This window comes from Euprymna scolopes, chromosome 44 (assembly GCF_053919585.1).
Source record: "Euprymna scolopes isolate OS-2025 chromosome 44, ASM5391958v1, whole genome shotgun sequence".
NCBI lineage: Eukaryota > Metazoa > Mollusca > Cephalopoda > Sepiida > Sepiolidae > Euprymna > Euprymna scolopes.
The window spans coordinates 34,713,975-34,728,811 of record NC_136525.1 but is presented as its reverse complement, the minus strand read 5'-3'; the positions used below and the strand labels follow the sequence as shown (position 1 = coordinate 34,728,811).

General features: G+C 27.5%; 1 protein-coding gene across 1 annotated transcript in view; it reads left to right on the top strand.

Moving 5' to 3' along the window:
• Nucleotides 1-337: 337 nt before the first annotated feature.
• The window catches only part of LOC145268624 (regulator of G-protein signaling 1-like), a 60,112-nt gene continuing 45,612 nt past the window's right edge, over nt 338-14,837 (top strand). The window contains exon 1 of the mRNA XM_080124099.1: nt 338-426. The gene's annotated coding sequence lies outside the window, so the exon portion shown is untranslated. The remainder of the gene's footprint in view (nt 427-14,837) is intronic.

The window sequence follows — 14,837 nt, the reverse complement described above, 5'->3', positions numbered from 1 at the left end:
TCTTGCCACATTCGCTGCTAGAGAAAGAGGGAGAAAAATAGAGGAGGGATGGAGGGAGAAAGGAAAGAAGGGAGAGAGAGGTAGGGATTGCGTTTCATGTTAATCGCTTATTAGCCGATTAAAACGAGTGTCTAATCCCGAATCTCTTATCTAATTTTAGCTACACGTATATATTCACGGCAGCGGACAAGAGTACCAGACATACGTAGTATGGGAGGTGGGGATAAAGGCACAAATTTATGGAAGAATGGGGGGAGGGGTGGACGAAAAGTGATGATTGCAATTTCGGATAGTGTGGGTGGGTTGGGGGAATGATGATTAAAATCCACAACTTGTTTTATTGTCTTACAAGCGACAAGTGTGAGCGGTTCCTTTTTGGTAGGACTTTGCAGATAACTAAAGACAAAAACAACAAAGACACATTTTGTAAGTTTGTCATTATTATTATTATTATTATTATTATTATTATTATTTATTTATTTATTTATTTATTTAATTACTATTATTATGTACCCATTAGGTATTCTCACAAAGGTCATCATCGGCGATCACTCACTGACAACAAGCAGTGGTATTGTTTAGAGTCTGGGTGACAACAATTCTGCCGAGATTTCCAGTACTCTCCATCACTTTCGATAAACTTTGAAAATAACGTTGCGTTATCGCAACAGTCGGTTGCCATTGCCACCTCGTTGGCAGCAAACATTGACCTTCTCTAAAATTTGAACGGCAACAAGCCTCTCAAATGTCCAGCCTTCTTTGCACTTATTCAGTGGAGGTCTGATTTGTGCTTTCCCTCCTCGATTTTTCCACCCTCCTTGAACTTTCACACTCTTTGGTGTTGCGCCAGTCGATGCTGGTTACGTATTTTTTTTTTGGGGGGGTATAGTTAATTTAAAATTTTGCCGTTTCAGTTGTCTTAGTTTCATGCGTTGTAGTTTCCATATGGCCGGTTAGAGTTTGTAGCTGATGTGGGTTAGTTTTCGCATTCGGCAGTTTTCCAAAATTTCAGCTGTTTACAGTATTACCGACTGTTGCATAGTTTCAGTCTTCCCCTTGATTCCGATTTCTCCTAGACTTTTACCTATGTTCTTTAAGTGCTCCTACAATTATTATTATTATTATTATTATTATTATTATTACAAATGTTAAGACGACTAATCGGAATTGCAATCGAGAATCGGAGAAATCGGAAGTTTTGGGAGGAATCGGAATCGGTATCGGAATCGAAAGAAAAGTGTACCTTTTTTCAGATAATTCTTTTAATTTACTTTTTTTTTTTAAATTTGATTTTTTTTCAAATAAAACCTTCCACTGTTGGTAGTAATAATAAAATAAGAAATATTTAGTGATTTTTAAACTCTCAGTAAAACTAAAATCTATGGATAATCTCCTTGCCAATGTGCTTTTACGTTTGAAAAAATATCTATATATACGACGTGTGCTTTTATGATAATCGAGGGAAAAAAAAATGTTTAATATTTAGATATTTTTTTTATAAATCGGGATCAGAATCAGTAATTGTATCGGAATCGGGAATTTAGTAGGAATCGGGAATTGTATCGGAATCGGGAAAAATATTGGAATCGTCCCATCATTATTTATTATTATTATTATTATTATTATTATTATTATTATTATTACAATTAAATAAAATCAACTTTGTCTGTGTGCGTGAGTTCGCTCCTTATAGACTCCGAAATGGCTGCACGGATTTTCTTTAAAATTTACTGAGCTTTAGTGTATAAGTCTGGGAGTGATCTTAGTTAAGTTTTGTCCCAGAATAACCCCGATAATTACCGATAATCGATAATCGAAACCGTTATTTTAATTTATCTATCATCGATAAAGCCATTTTTCCATGTTGTCGCTTAGCAACAATGATAGAACAACGGGCCGTGACAATTCTACTGTGGGTAAGTTGACAGCGTGCTCTGTGTGTGTATGTGTGTGTGTATGTGTGTGTGTGTGTGTGTGTGTTGATATATTCATATTAAAAGCACGTTTTTCTTTTTATCAAAAAAACAAAAAATACAATGTTGTTATATATGAGTCGAGGAATTTCAGCTGCGAAAAACCCAGCTAATTTGTATATTCTTTTAAACATTCATCTTAATTAATTCCCTATTAGTTTTTTCGGTTTTCTTATGGGATGATCATCTTTAGTTAAGTATTAGGTGTAATCGAACCAGAGATGTCTCGTGGTGCGGGGTTCGAATCGTTCGGCTGGTGTTAATCGTGACACCCTGCACTGAAGAATCCCGAAAGGATGAAAAACTAGTGTCTGTAGGTATTTACTTATTTTAATAATTAATATATATATATATATATATATATATATATATATATATATATATTTGGTTAAAAAAATATTGCCTACCCCTGTCAGCTTTTAGCTTACATACATGAAATTTATTATATAGGGGATGGGAAGATGGAATTTGCCAGGGCGAACGCCGAACAAACGACATTACGAATATGCATTATGCATGTGTAACGTAATAGCTATTGGTCCATGTTTTAATTTTTATTCTTGCAGTAAACATGTCTTCATATCTCAGGCATACAAATCAAAGGAAAAAGTAAAGTGTAAGCTAAACGTTTTGATTTCGATTCGTGGTGGTGGTACACGAGTCATTTTTTAAAAACTTTTTAAATCATTACTATATATTGGGCCAATATAATATAATAATAAATACGAAATCCGCATTAATTAAAATATCATATTTATGCGTATTTCAGGACTGGGCAATGCTGGGCGGCCTGCTTGTCTATATATTAATACGATAGCGTTACTTTGTGTGTCACGCTGAGTTTTTTTTTTCTTCCGAGAAACTGTCGTTTAATTGTCATGACCTTCCATCTATAAAATTATTCATAAGTTCTGGTTTCAATTTCGATTAAAGCTAAAGGAACTCAAGTATATATATATATATATATATATATATATATATATATATATATATATATATATATATATATACGTCCACACACACACACACACTCATATATATATACGTCCACACACACACACACACACTCATACATATATATATATATATATATATATATATATATATATATATATATATATATATATATATATATATATATATATTATGGTTTGGGCTAGACCGGTAGTCACTGGATTAAGCCTAACAAAATAACAGACGCAGACAAATATCCAAACAAAGAGACCGAAAAAAGTATAAATACAATCAATTTAAAGTGAAATCTACTGTAAACGTACTATATATATATATATATATATATATATATATATATATATATATATATATATATATATATATATATATATATATATATGCGTGTGGGGGTGTATATATATATTCAAGAAAACTTGCACTTTGCATAGTTTATTTATTTTTTATGTTATTTTTTTAATTTTATTTTTTTTTTTTATTTATTCATTTTGTTGTTTGCAATTTTTTATATTTTTAAAACCTCCATCCTCCCCATGTTAAGAATGGTTTTCAGAAAAACACCCCAACCTCGAACGCCGTTCTGAACATGGGAAGGTAGAGAGTGTTTACTCCGCAAGCTGTTCCTAACATGAGAATATTGAGGGTTTTTACACTGTGTTTTGTACTGTCGTCAAATATTTTTACGAATATTTTAGTAGCCAGCGTAGTATAAATACCTTAACCTCCACATGTCAAGAAGGGCTTTCGGAGTAAGCACGCTCAAAAGCCGAAACATAGTAAGGTTCGGAGTGTTTATCCCGAAAGAGTTTTTAAACATGTGGATGTCGGGGATTTTATAGCACGGTGGGTACTGTTGTAAAAAAAAGACACACTTTTTAATAAGCAAAGTTTTTTTTTTTTTCAATAAAGGATGAATATTTTCTGGTACTTATGCACGTATGTTAGCGTGCTGAAATAACATAATTATTTAGAAACACATTATAAACATGGGTAGTGTAAGTTTTGTAACTATAATGTACTTTCACCTAACAATTTAATAATAGAGATATCGTAAAAGTGAATTTAAGTTAAGAAGACTATGTTACACAATAACGCGGTAACATTAGTACATTAGTATTAATGCTGGAGTCCCTCAGGGGTTCATCCTGGGATCAACTCTCTTCCTGACCTACATTAATGATCTTCCGAATCACATCCTTACATCATTCGTAGACATTTATGCTGATGACACTACTATCTATGGTAGCACATCTGAGACCATAAACGACCAAGTTCTCTCCGATTCTCTCTCCTCTGGAAAGGAGTGGCTGGTTACTTTTAATACATCTAAAACCAAGCATCATCAACGTTCTGATCCGCATCTGGCATCTATTGAAATGAATGGCTCTCGTCTCGGAGAGGCTCCATGTTTTGACAAGCTTCTGGGCTTGACCTTTATTCCTGATCTAAAATGGAATATGTACATCAAATCTGTTGCCAAGGTCGCTGAAAAAATGATGGGATCTTTCTACCAATCCAGTAGATATCTACCTGCTGATGCAATTCTCTACCTATATTAGAGCCAGGTACGTCCAAGGATGGAGTACTGTTGCCACATCTGGGCAGGAGCTGCTAGAAAGGACTTGTCCTGTCTTAATAGAGTTCAAAATAGACTTCGTAGCCTCGTAGGGGATATCCTTTTCTCTTCTATGCAACATCTATCTCGCAGAAGACATGTTGCGAGTTTGTCTCTGCTTTATCGTTATTCTCATGGCAAGTGCTCGACTGAGCTTCAATCTATTGTCCCCCTCGCCAAACTTTCACAAGAAACACTCGTTTAGCTGAAAACACTATCAATAATTCCTCCCACTCTTTATCTGTGCCTAAACATAAATGTAGATTCCATGAACAAAGTTTCTTTCTTAGAACTGCACGCCTGTGTAACTGTCTTCCGTTTTTCTGCTTTCCAGCTGGCTACAATCTGATTGTCTAACGATTACTATATTGTCCAATTGACACTCTTAACAAACAAATAAATGAATAAATATTGAAATAAACAAATAAATGAATAAATATTGAAATAAACAAATAAATGAATAAATATTGAAATAAACAAATAAATGAATAAATATTGAAATAAACAAATAAATGAATAAATATTGAAATAAATAAATAAATGAATAACTATTGAAATAAACAAAGAAATGAATAAATATTGAAATAAACAAATAAATGAATAAATATTGAAATAAACAAATAAATGAATAAATATTGAAATAAACAAATAAATGAATAAATATTGATATAAAGAAATAAATTAATAAATATTGAAATAAACAAATAAATGAATAAATATTGAAATAAACAAACAAATAAATAAATATTGATATAAACAAATAAATGAATAAATATTGTAATAAACAAATAAATGAATAAATATTGAAATAAACTAATAAATGAATAAATATTGAAATAAGCAAATATGAATAACTATTGAAATAAACAAATAAATGAATAAATATTGAAATAAACTAATAAATGAATAAATATTGAAATAAACAAATAAACAAATAAATATTGCAATAAAAAAAAATAAATGAATAAATATTGAAATTAAAAAATAAATGAATAAATATTGAAATAAACAAATAAATAAATACTGAAATAAACAAATAAATGAATAAATATTGAAATAAACAAATAAATGAATAAATATTGAAATAAAAAAATAAATAAATAAATATTGAAATAAACAAATAAATGAATAAATATTGATATAAAAAAATAAATGAATAAATATTGAAATAAACAAATAAATGAATAAATATTGGAATACACAAATAAATGAATAAATATTGAAATGAACAAATAAATAAATAAATATTGAAATAAACAAATAAATGAATAAATATTGACATAAGCAAATAAATGAATAAATATTGAAATAAACAAATAAATGAATAAATATTGAAATAAACAAATAAATGAATAAATATTGAAATAAACAAATAAATGAATAAATATTGAAATAAACAAATAAATGAATACATATTGAAATAAACAAATAAATGAATAAATATTGAAATAAAAAATAAATGAATAAATATTGAAATAAACAAATAAATGAATAAATATCGATATAAACAAATAAATGAATAAATATTGAAACAAACAAATAAATGAATAAATATTGAAAAAAAACAAATAAATAAATAAATATTGAAATAAACCAATAAATGAATAAATATTGGAATAAACAAATAAATGAATAAATATTGAAACAAACTCATAAATGAATAAATATTGAAATAAACAAATAAATGAATAAATATTAAAATAAACAAATAAATGAATAAATATTGATATAAACAAATAAATAAATAAATATTGAAACAAACAAATAAATGAATAAATATTAAAATAAGCAAATAAATGAATAAATATTGAAATAAACAAATAAATGAATAAATATTGAAATAAACAAATAAATGAATAAATATTGAAATAAACAAATAAATGAATAAATATTGAAATAAACAAATAAATGAATAAATATTGAAATAAACAAATACATGAATAAATATTGAAATAAAAAAATAAATGAATAAATATTGAAATGAACAAATAAATGAAATAATATCGATATAAACAAATAAATGAATAAATATTGAAATAAACAAATAAATGAATAAATATTGATATAAACAAATAAATAAATAAATATTGAAACAAACAAATAAATGAATAAATATTAAAATAAGCAAATAAATGAATAAATATTGAAATAAACAAATAAATGAATAAATATTGAAATAAACAAATAAATGAATAAATATTGAAATAAACAAATAAATTAATAAATATTGAAATAAACAAATAAATGAATAAATATTGAAATAAACAAATAAATGAATAAATATTGAAATAAACAAATAAATGAATAAATATTAAAATAAACAAATAAATGAATAAATATTGAAATAAACAAATAAATGAATAAATATTGACATAAAAAAATAAATGAATAAATATTGAAATAAACAAATAAATGAATAAATATTGAAATAAACAAATAAATGATTAAATATTGAAATAAACAAATAAAGGAATAAATATTGAAATAAACAAATAAATGAATAAATATTGAAATAAACAAATAAATGAATAAATATTAAAATAAGCAAATAAATGAATAAATATTGAAATAAACAAATAAATGAATAAATATTGAAATAAACAAATAAATGAATAAATATTGATATAAACAAATAAATACATAAATATTGAAATACACAAATAAATGAATAAATATTGAAACAAACAAATAAATGAATAAATATTGAAAGAAACAAATAAATAAATAAATAAATATTGAAATAAACTAATAAATGAATAAATATTGAAATAAACAAATAAATGAATAAATATTGATATAAACTAATAAATGAATAAATATTGGAATAAACAAATAAATGAATAAATATTGAAATAAACAAATAAATGCATAAATATTGAAATAAACAAATAAATAAATAAATATTGAAATAAACAAATAAATAAATAAATAAATATTGAAAAAAAAATAAATGAATTAAATATTGAAAAAAAACAAATAAATAAATAAATATTGAAATAAACTAATAAATGAATAAATATTGATATAAACTAATAAATGAATAAATATTGAAATAAACAAATAAATGAATAAATATTGAAATAAACAAATAAATGAATAAATATTGGAATAAACAAATAAATGAATAAATATTGAAATAAACAAATAAATGAATAAATATTGATATAAACAAATAAATACATAAATATTGAAATACACAAATAAATGAATAAATATTGAAACAAACAAATAAATGAATAAATATTGAAAAAAACAAATAAATAAATAAATATTGAAATAAACTAATATATGAATAAATATTGGAATAAACAAATAAATGAATAAATATTGAAATAAACTCATAAATGAATAAATATTGAAATAAACAAATAAATGAATAAATATTGAAATAAACAAATAAATAAATAAATATTGAAATAAACAAATAAATGAATAAATATTGAAATAAACAAATAAATGAATAAATATTGAAATAAACAAATAAATGAATAAATATTAAAATAAACAAATAAATGAATAAATATTGAAATAAACAAATAAATGAATAAATATTGAAATAAACAAATAAATGAATAAATATTGATATAAACAAATAAATAAATAAATACTGAAATAAACAAATAAATGAATAAATATTGAAATAAACAAATAAATAAATATTGAAATAAACTAATAAATGAATAAATATTGAAATAAACAAATAAATGAATAAATATTGAAATAAACAAATAAATGAATAAATATTAAAATAAACAAATAAATAAATAAATATTGAAATAAACAAATAAATGAATAAATATTGAAATAAACAAATAAATGATTAAATATAGAAATAAAAAAATAAATGAATAAATATTGAAATAAACAAATAAATGAATAAATATTGGAATAAACAAATAAATGAATAAATATTGAAATGAACAAATAAATAAATAAATATTGAAATAAACAAATAAATAAATAAATATTGAAATAAACAAATAACTGAATACATATTGAAATAAACAAATAAATGAATAAATATTGAAATAAACAAATACATGAATAAATATTGAAATAAACAAATAAATGAATAAATTTTGAAATAAACTAATAAATGAATAAATATTGAAATAAACAAATAAATGAATAAATATTGAAATAAACAAATAAATGAATAAATATTGAAATAAGCAAATAAATGAATAAATATTGATATAAACAAATAAATGAATAAATATTGAAATAAATAAATAAATAAATAAATATTGAAATAAACAAATAAATGAATAAATATTGAAATAAACAAATAAATGAATAAATATTGAAATAAACAAATAAATGAATAAATATTGATATAAACAAATAAATTAATAAATATTGAAATAAACAAATAAATGAATAAATATTGAAATAAACAAATAAATTAATAAATATTGATATAAACAAATAAATGAATAAATATTGAAATAAACAAATAAATTAATACATATTGAAATAAACAAATAAACAAATAAATAATGCTAAAAATTTAAATAATAATAAATTACACATATCATGTAAAAAAAAATGAAAAGCAGGCGAATGTGAGGATATTAACGCACACAACTGCCAAGAAAATGTGACGTGATACAAACAACCGAGTAAAGACGAATGTGCTAACGGACGCAGATTCGCATAGGGCAATTGATAAACAAATAGGGAGAGACAGAGAAAGAGTGAGAGTGAAGGGGGTTGAATAATGACGATAGTAAGTGAAGAAAGAAGCAGTTTTACGTAGCTTTGTATGCATGTAATCTTGAATTTTCGTGGCTGGATAAATATAATTGCAGAAGCAACTACTTAATATAATATCAGTATAGTCCCGGAATGCAAAGGTAATGTAGATAATTAAAAATAAAATAGAAACAAATGGATATGTATATAAATAGCAGCATGTTTTTAAGTGTCGAACTGTTCGTTTAATGATGGGAGATTCGAATAGCAGAATATGAGAATGTCTATGTCGCAGCCAATCAGCAGTGCTGGATTCCGTATAGGGAGAAATTATTATCTAGAAATAAGAAAAATGTAAATGTTATGATCTGTGTAGGTGTCGATGAACCAGTTAAGAGCGGCGAACCCCCAGCATAGTAGGAATATGTAGAGATGTTGCCGGTGTTTAGTAGGGGCAGTGGGAGTGTTATATAGTCGGGTGTCATAAAGGAGACTGTATCATAAAGGGAATAGTGTCAAGAAGGAGATTCGTGTACGTGATCGTCTAGTTTCTAATCTTATTGTTCATGTCTTCGTGGGTGTGTGTTTGTGTACATGCATTTGTTAACATACCTTTTCATTTATGTGTCGTCGGTTGTTCCTCTGGTTTCATTGTCTCTTGGAGGGGAGCTGGCCTGTTGGATGAAGAATTCACTCCAAGATGATAATTAAGGTTTTATGTTTTTATTCACCTTCCAAAGGTCGACACAGAATGGAGGTGAACCTTGCTTGCTTGCTTGGTACACGTCAGCGTCCTCCCCAGCCCAGGGGGAGGGACAGCTGAAAAGCCGTCTGTCTTCTTCAACACCCGAAACCAAACTGCCAAGAAAGAATCAGCTAACCTCATCACATGACACCACGTCATCTGGTCAGCTGACCCTTCTTCTGCAAACGTGTCCACTGTCCACGTTATTCACCTCTCTCTCTCTTTCCCTCTCTCTCTCTCTCTCTCTCTCTCTCTTTCTCTAGTCTCTAATAGAGACACAGAGAGAGAAAATAGAAAGAGTAAGAAAGCCAGAGAGGGGGGGAGAGATGCTCTTTAACAGGAGCACATGATAGATAGAGAGAAAAATAGGAACTACCATCTCTAAAGATGGTTAGATAGTCATCGTATCGCTCCTATGAAATAACGTAAGACTTTAATGTAATACCTAAATGTGTAGGTAATGTCGTTCTAAAGTAATTAAGATAGTGGCTAATACTGCAAACATAATAAATTTGTATGTGGCTTTTGTTCTTGCACTACAGTAGTTTGGTCCAGAGGGAATTTCTGCGATCAAATTATCATATAAGAGATCGATAGATCCTATATACGAAACCTGTATGAATTAAAATATCATATTTAAGCGTATTTTACGCCCGGACTATGCCTGGCGTCCTCTGCTAATTATTATTATTATTATTATTATTATTATTATTATTATTATTATTATTATTATTATTATTATTTACTAAGAGAAGTAGTCTCGTCATCAAAGATTTCTCTTTAAGAACAACCTGTGGTGTTCTCTAGAGTCTAAGTTTCCCCAGATGTCTAGTACTCTCCGCTTCTTTCGATAACCTTTGCAGATGAATTTGCGTTATTGCAACAGCCGTTTACCATTGATTTTTCGTTGACAGCAACCATTAGTCTTCAGTGGAATGTGGGTGAGTGTAACCCTCCCCCAAATCCCAGTCCTCTTGACCCTCATCCAGCGGAAGTCTGGTTAGTGCTTCCTCTCCTTGGTCTTTCCATCCTCCTCGATCCTCTTCCATTATTATTATTATTATTATTATTATTATTATTATGATTATTATTATTATTATTATTATTATTGTTGTTGTTGTTGTTGTTGTTATTATTATTATTATTATTATTGTTGTTGTTGTTGTTATTATTATTATTATTATTATTATTATTATTATTACCTATAACGATTTTGTTATTTTTAATTAATGATAAGGTTCATTGTTATGTAAAATGTTTTTTTGAATTGAAAGATGTATATATAATACGTTTAAAAGCTAAACGACGCAAAGATTTAAATAAACGAATATTTATTTATTCCTCCCTGCAACAAGATTAGCTGTTGCGAGCCAAGCTCTGCTCTATCATTATGTTTATGGTAAGTGCTCGTCGGAGCTGCAATATATGATCCCTTACATTTAAAAGGGCACTCGTCCAGCTACAACCGCTATCAACAATTATCCCTACTATCTGATGACTCCCCCTTTAATAATATAATAGATGACCTTTGTGTGTCTGTCTTTCTCTGCCAGAAACGGTCTCTACAAAACTACTCTGTCACTTAAAACTTGATATACAGGGAATTTGCACTTATGGAAAAAAATTCACTATTGGTTTTTATACGGTAAAATGGCAGCTAAGGGGTTAAATTGATAAAATTTGAAGATGGCAAGTGTAAGTCGAATTAATATGCTTCTCTACCCATGCGCATATATACAATTATATGTTAATGTTGGTTAATCTTTTTAAATTTTGATATCCATCTGTTGGTGGCCTAAATGGTAACCAATAACGATGGGACGTTAGATGTTTTTACTTCGATACTAGCTGTTGCTATACAAGCCATATGTTTTCTCATTTTTGAAAGCACTATTATTATATTGTACCTAATACATAGGTATTAGGTACAATATAATAATCAATATAGGGTTAGGTCTATAGTAATAAATACGAAATCTGCATAAATTAAAATATCATATTTAAGTGCATTTTACAACCGAGTTTCGTAAGGCAGCCTGCTAGTATATATATATATATATATATATATATATATATATATATATATATATATATATATATATATATATATATATAAATTAGCATATATGAATATCGCCGGCTGTGGAGCCTTGGGATGCCGAATTTCTCATTCCTTGACAAAATACAATTTTCTAGTTATATTTCTGCTGGTGATATTTTATGCAAAGAAAAACTCACTTCGAAAACTCAAAACTTTCTGAGTTGTATTAATAGAAAGTTTGGCTCAGCTCAGACGAATGAAAGGAATATTTAAAATTTTTCTCAATATTCATTGTCTGACACTGAAAAAGTTGTCCTCTCACATGGCCTTGATTTTGGCATACCTCCTTCATATATTTACAAGGAAGAGGTATTTGCTGAATTTGAAATGCTGTATCTACAGTTGAAGAAACACGTGCCCTCTTCGTCTGAGGATATATCCTGGTTAAAAGTACGTCTTGTTTATATTGCGCACAGTTTCGTCCGTAGTCCTATTGACTCGAAATCTTTTGTCTTGCAAGTCAACCATTTTACAGCCATTAAGTTTTTGAAGTCCAATAAAGACATTTTATTACAAAACCAAAGTTTCTGGAGTCGTCATTCTCGGCCAAAACGTTTATATCGAGAAAATGATGGTGATACTTGGCGATGCTACATTTAGGCAACGTCAGTATAAATGATACGACACTCAATTCAAAAACAAACTTCAATCTCGCTTCCTTGGACTTCATAAAAAGAAATGTGTAACTATATATATATATATATATATATATATATATAATACATATATATATATATATATACAATCATCTATATACAATACTGTTTCGCAGCTCATCAGTGTTGCTAGACAGGCAACTGCCTCAAGCCAAGATTGAAATCCGACCGCCTGTACGACAGTCAAGGTTCCTAACCATTACGCTAATCGGTGTCTGCTGACCCAGTCGTGAATAAACGTTATTTTGATATCGTCTGAAATACCTAAGCTTGATTTGTTTACAAAAAGAGCATCGCTTTATACGCTAATGATAATTCGTGCATCACTTCTCAATATGCTCAACTCAAGATAAGGAGCATTGTAGTCATCCACATACAGTACTCTTTCGCATACATATATCTATATCTATATCGATCTATATCTATCTATCTATATATATATATATATATATATATATATATGTATATATATGTATATATATGTATATATATATATAGAGAGAGAGAGATAGACAGACAGACAGATAGATAGATAGATAGATAGATAGATAGATAGGTACGTAGGTGTGTGTGTGTGTGTGTGTGTGTGTGCGTGCGTGTACATAATTGGTATTTAAAGTACATATTTATTTGTTGTGATTTTTAAATGCACTACATGTATGGGATATGCGTGATACGGGGGATGTGATCGTTAATGCGTTTTAACTGATTAAGAGCTTAATAAGGAGTCATTTTAGTGCACAAAATCACATACATATGATCGCTGCTCATTCGATTTAAAGTAAGGCCATGTTTTGCATATCAATATGATATTACTTTAGTCTCCCGGTTCGAGGCACGGATGTGGCTCTTTGCTCCCGTTACGCTTTTGCGGACCCTGCTACGAATGTGACAGGTGTTATGACAATCCGAGAGGATGCATAATTGAAGCCGCTTCTTGCCTGTGCTTGATTCTGCTGTTAAGAGATTGTCGAAAGTAAACCCAAACTCAATTTTCTAGTCTTTGGCGTTAGGGTTGACTGTGTTTTGCCATTCAAACGTTTCTAATGTTTCTAACGTTTCTAACGTTTCTAACGTTTCTAATGTTTCTAACGTTTCTAATGTTTCTAATGTTTCTAACGTTTCTAACGTTTCTAATGTTTCTAATGTTTCTAACGTTTCTAATGTTTCTAACGTTTCTAATGTTTCTAATGTTTCTAATGTTTCTAACGTTTCTAATGTTTCTAATGTTTCTAACGTTTCTAACGTTTCTAATGTTTCTAACGTTTCTAACGTTTCTAATGTTTCTAACGTTTCTAATGTTTCTAATGTTTCTAATGTTTCTAACGTTTCTAATGTTTCTAATGTTTCTAACGTTTCTAATGTTTCTAATGTTTCTAATGTTTCTAATGTTTCTAATGTTTCTAATGTTTCTAACGTTTCTAATGTTTCTAATGTTTCTAACGTTTCTAACGTTTCTAATGTTTCTAACGTTTCTAATGTTTCTAATGTTTCTAACGTTTCTAACGTTTCTAATTTTTCTAATGTTTCTAACGTTTCTAATGTTTCTAATGTTTCTAACGTTTCTAACGTTTCTAATGTTTCTAACGTTTCTAACGTTTCTAATGTTTCTAATGTTTCTAATGTTTCTAACGTTTCTAACGTTTCTAATGTTTCTAACGTTTCTAACGTTTCTAACGTTTCTAATGTTTCTAACGTTTCTAACGTTTCGAATGTTTCTAATATTTCTAACGTTTCTAATGTTTCTAACGTTTCTAATGTTTCTAACGTTTCTAACGTTTCTAACGTTTCTAATGTTTCTAACGTTTCTAATGTTTCTAACGTTTCTAATGTTTCTAATGTTTCTAATGTTTCTAACGTTTCTAACGTTTCTAATGTTTCTAATGTTTCTAACGTTTCTAATGTTTCTAATGTTTCCAACGTTTCTAATGTTTCTAATGTTTCTAATGTTTCTAATGTTTCTAACGTTTCTAATGTTTCTAATGTTTCCAATGTTTCTAACGTTTCTAACGTTTCTAATGTTTCTAATGTTTCTAAGGTTTCTAATGTTTCTAACGTTTCTAACGTTTCTAACGTTTCT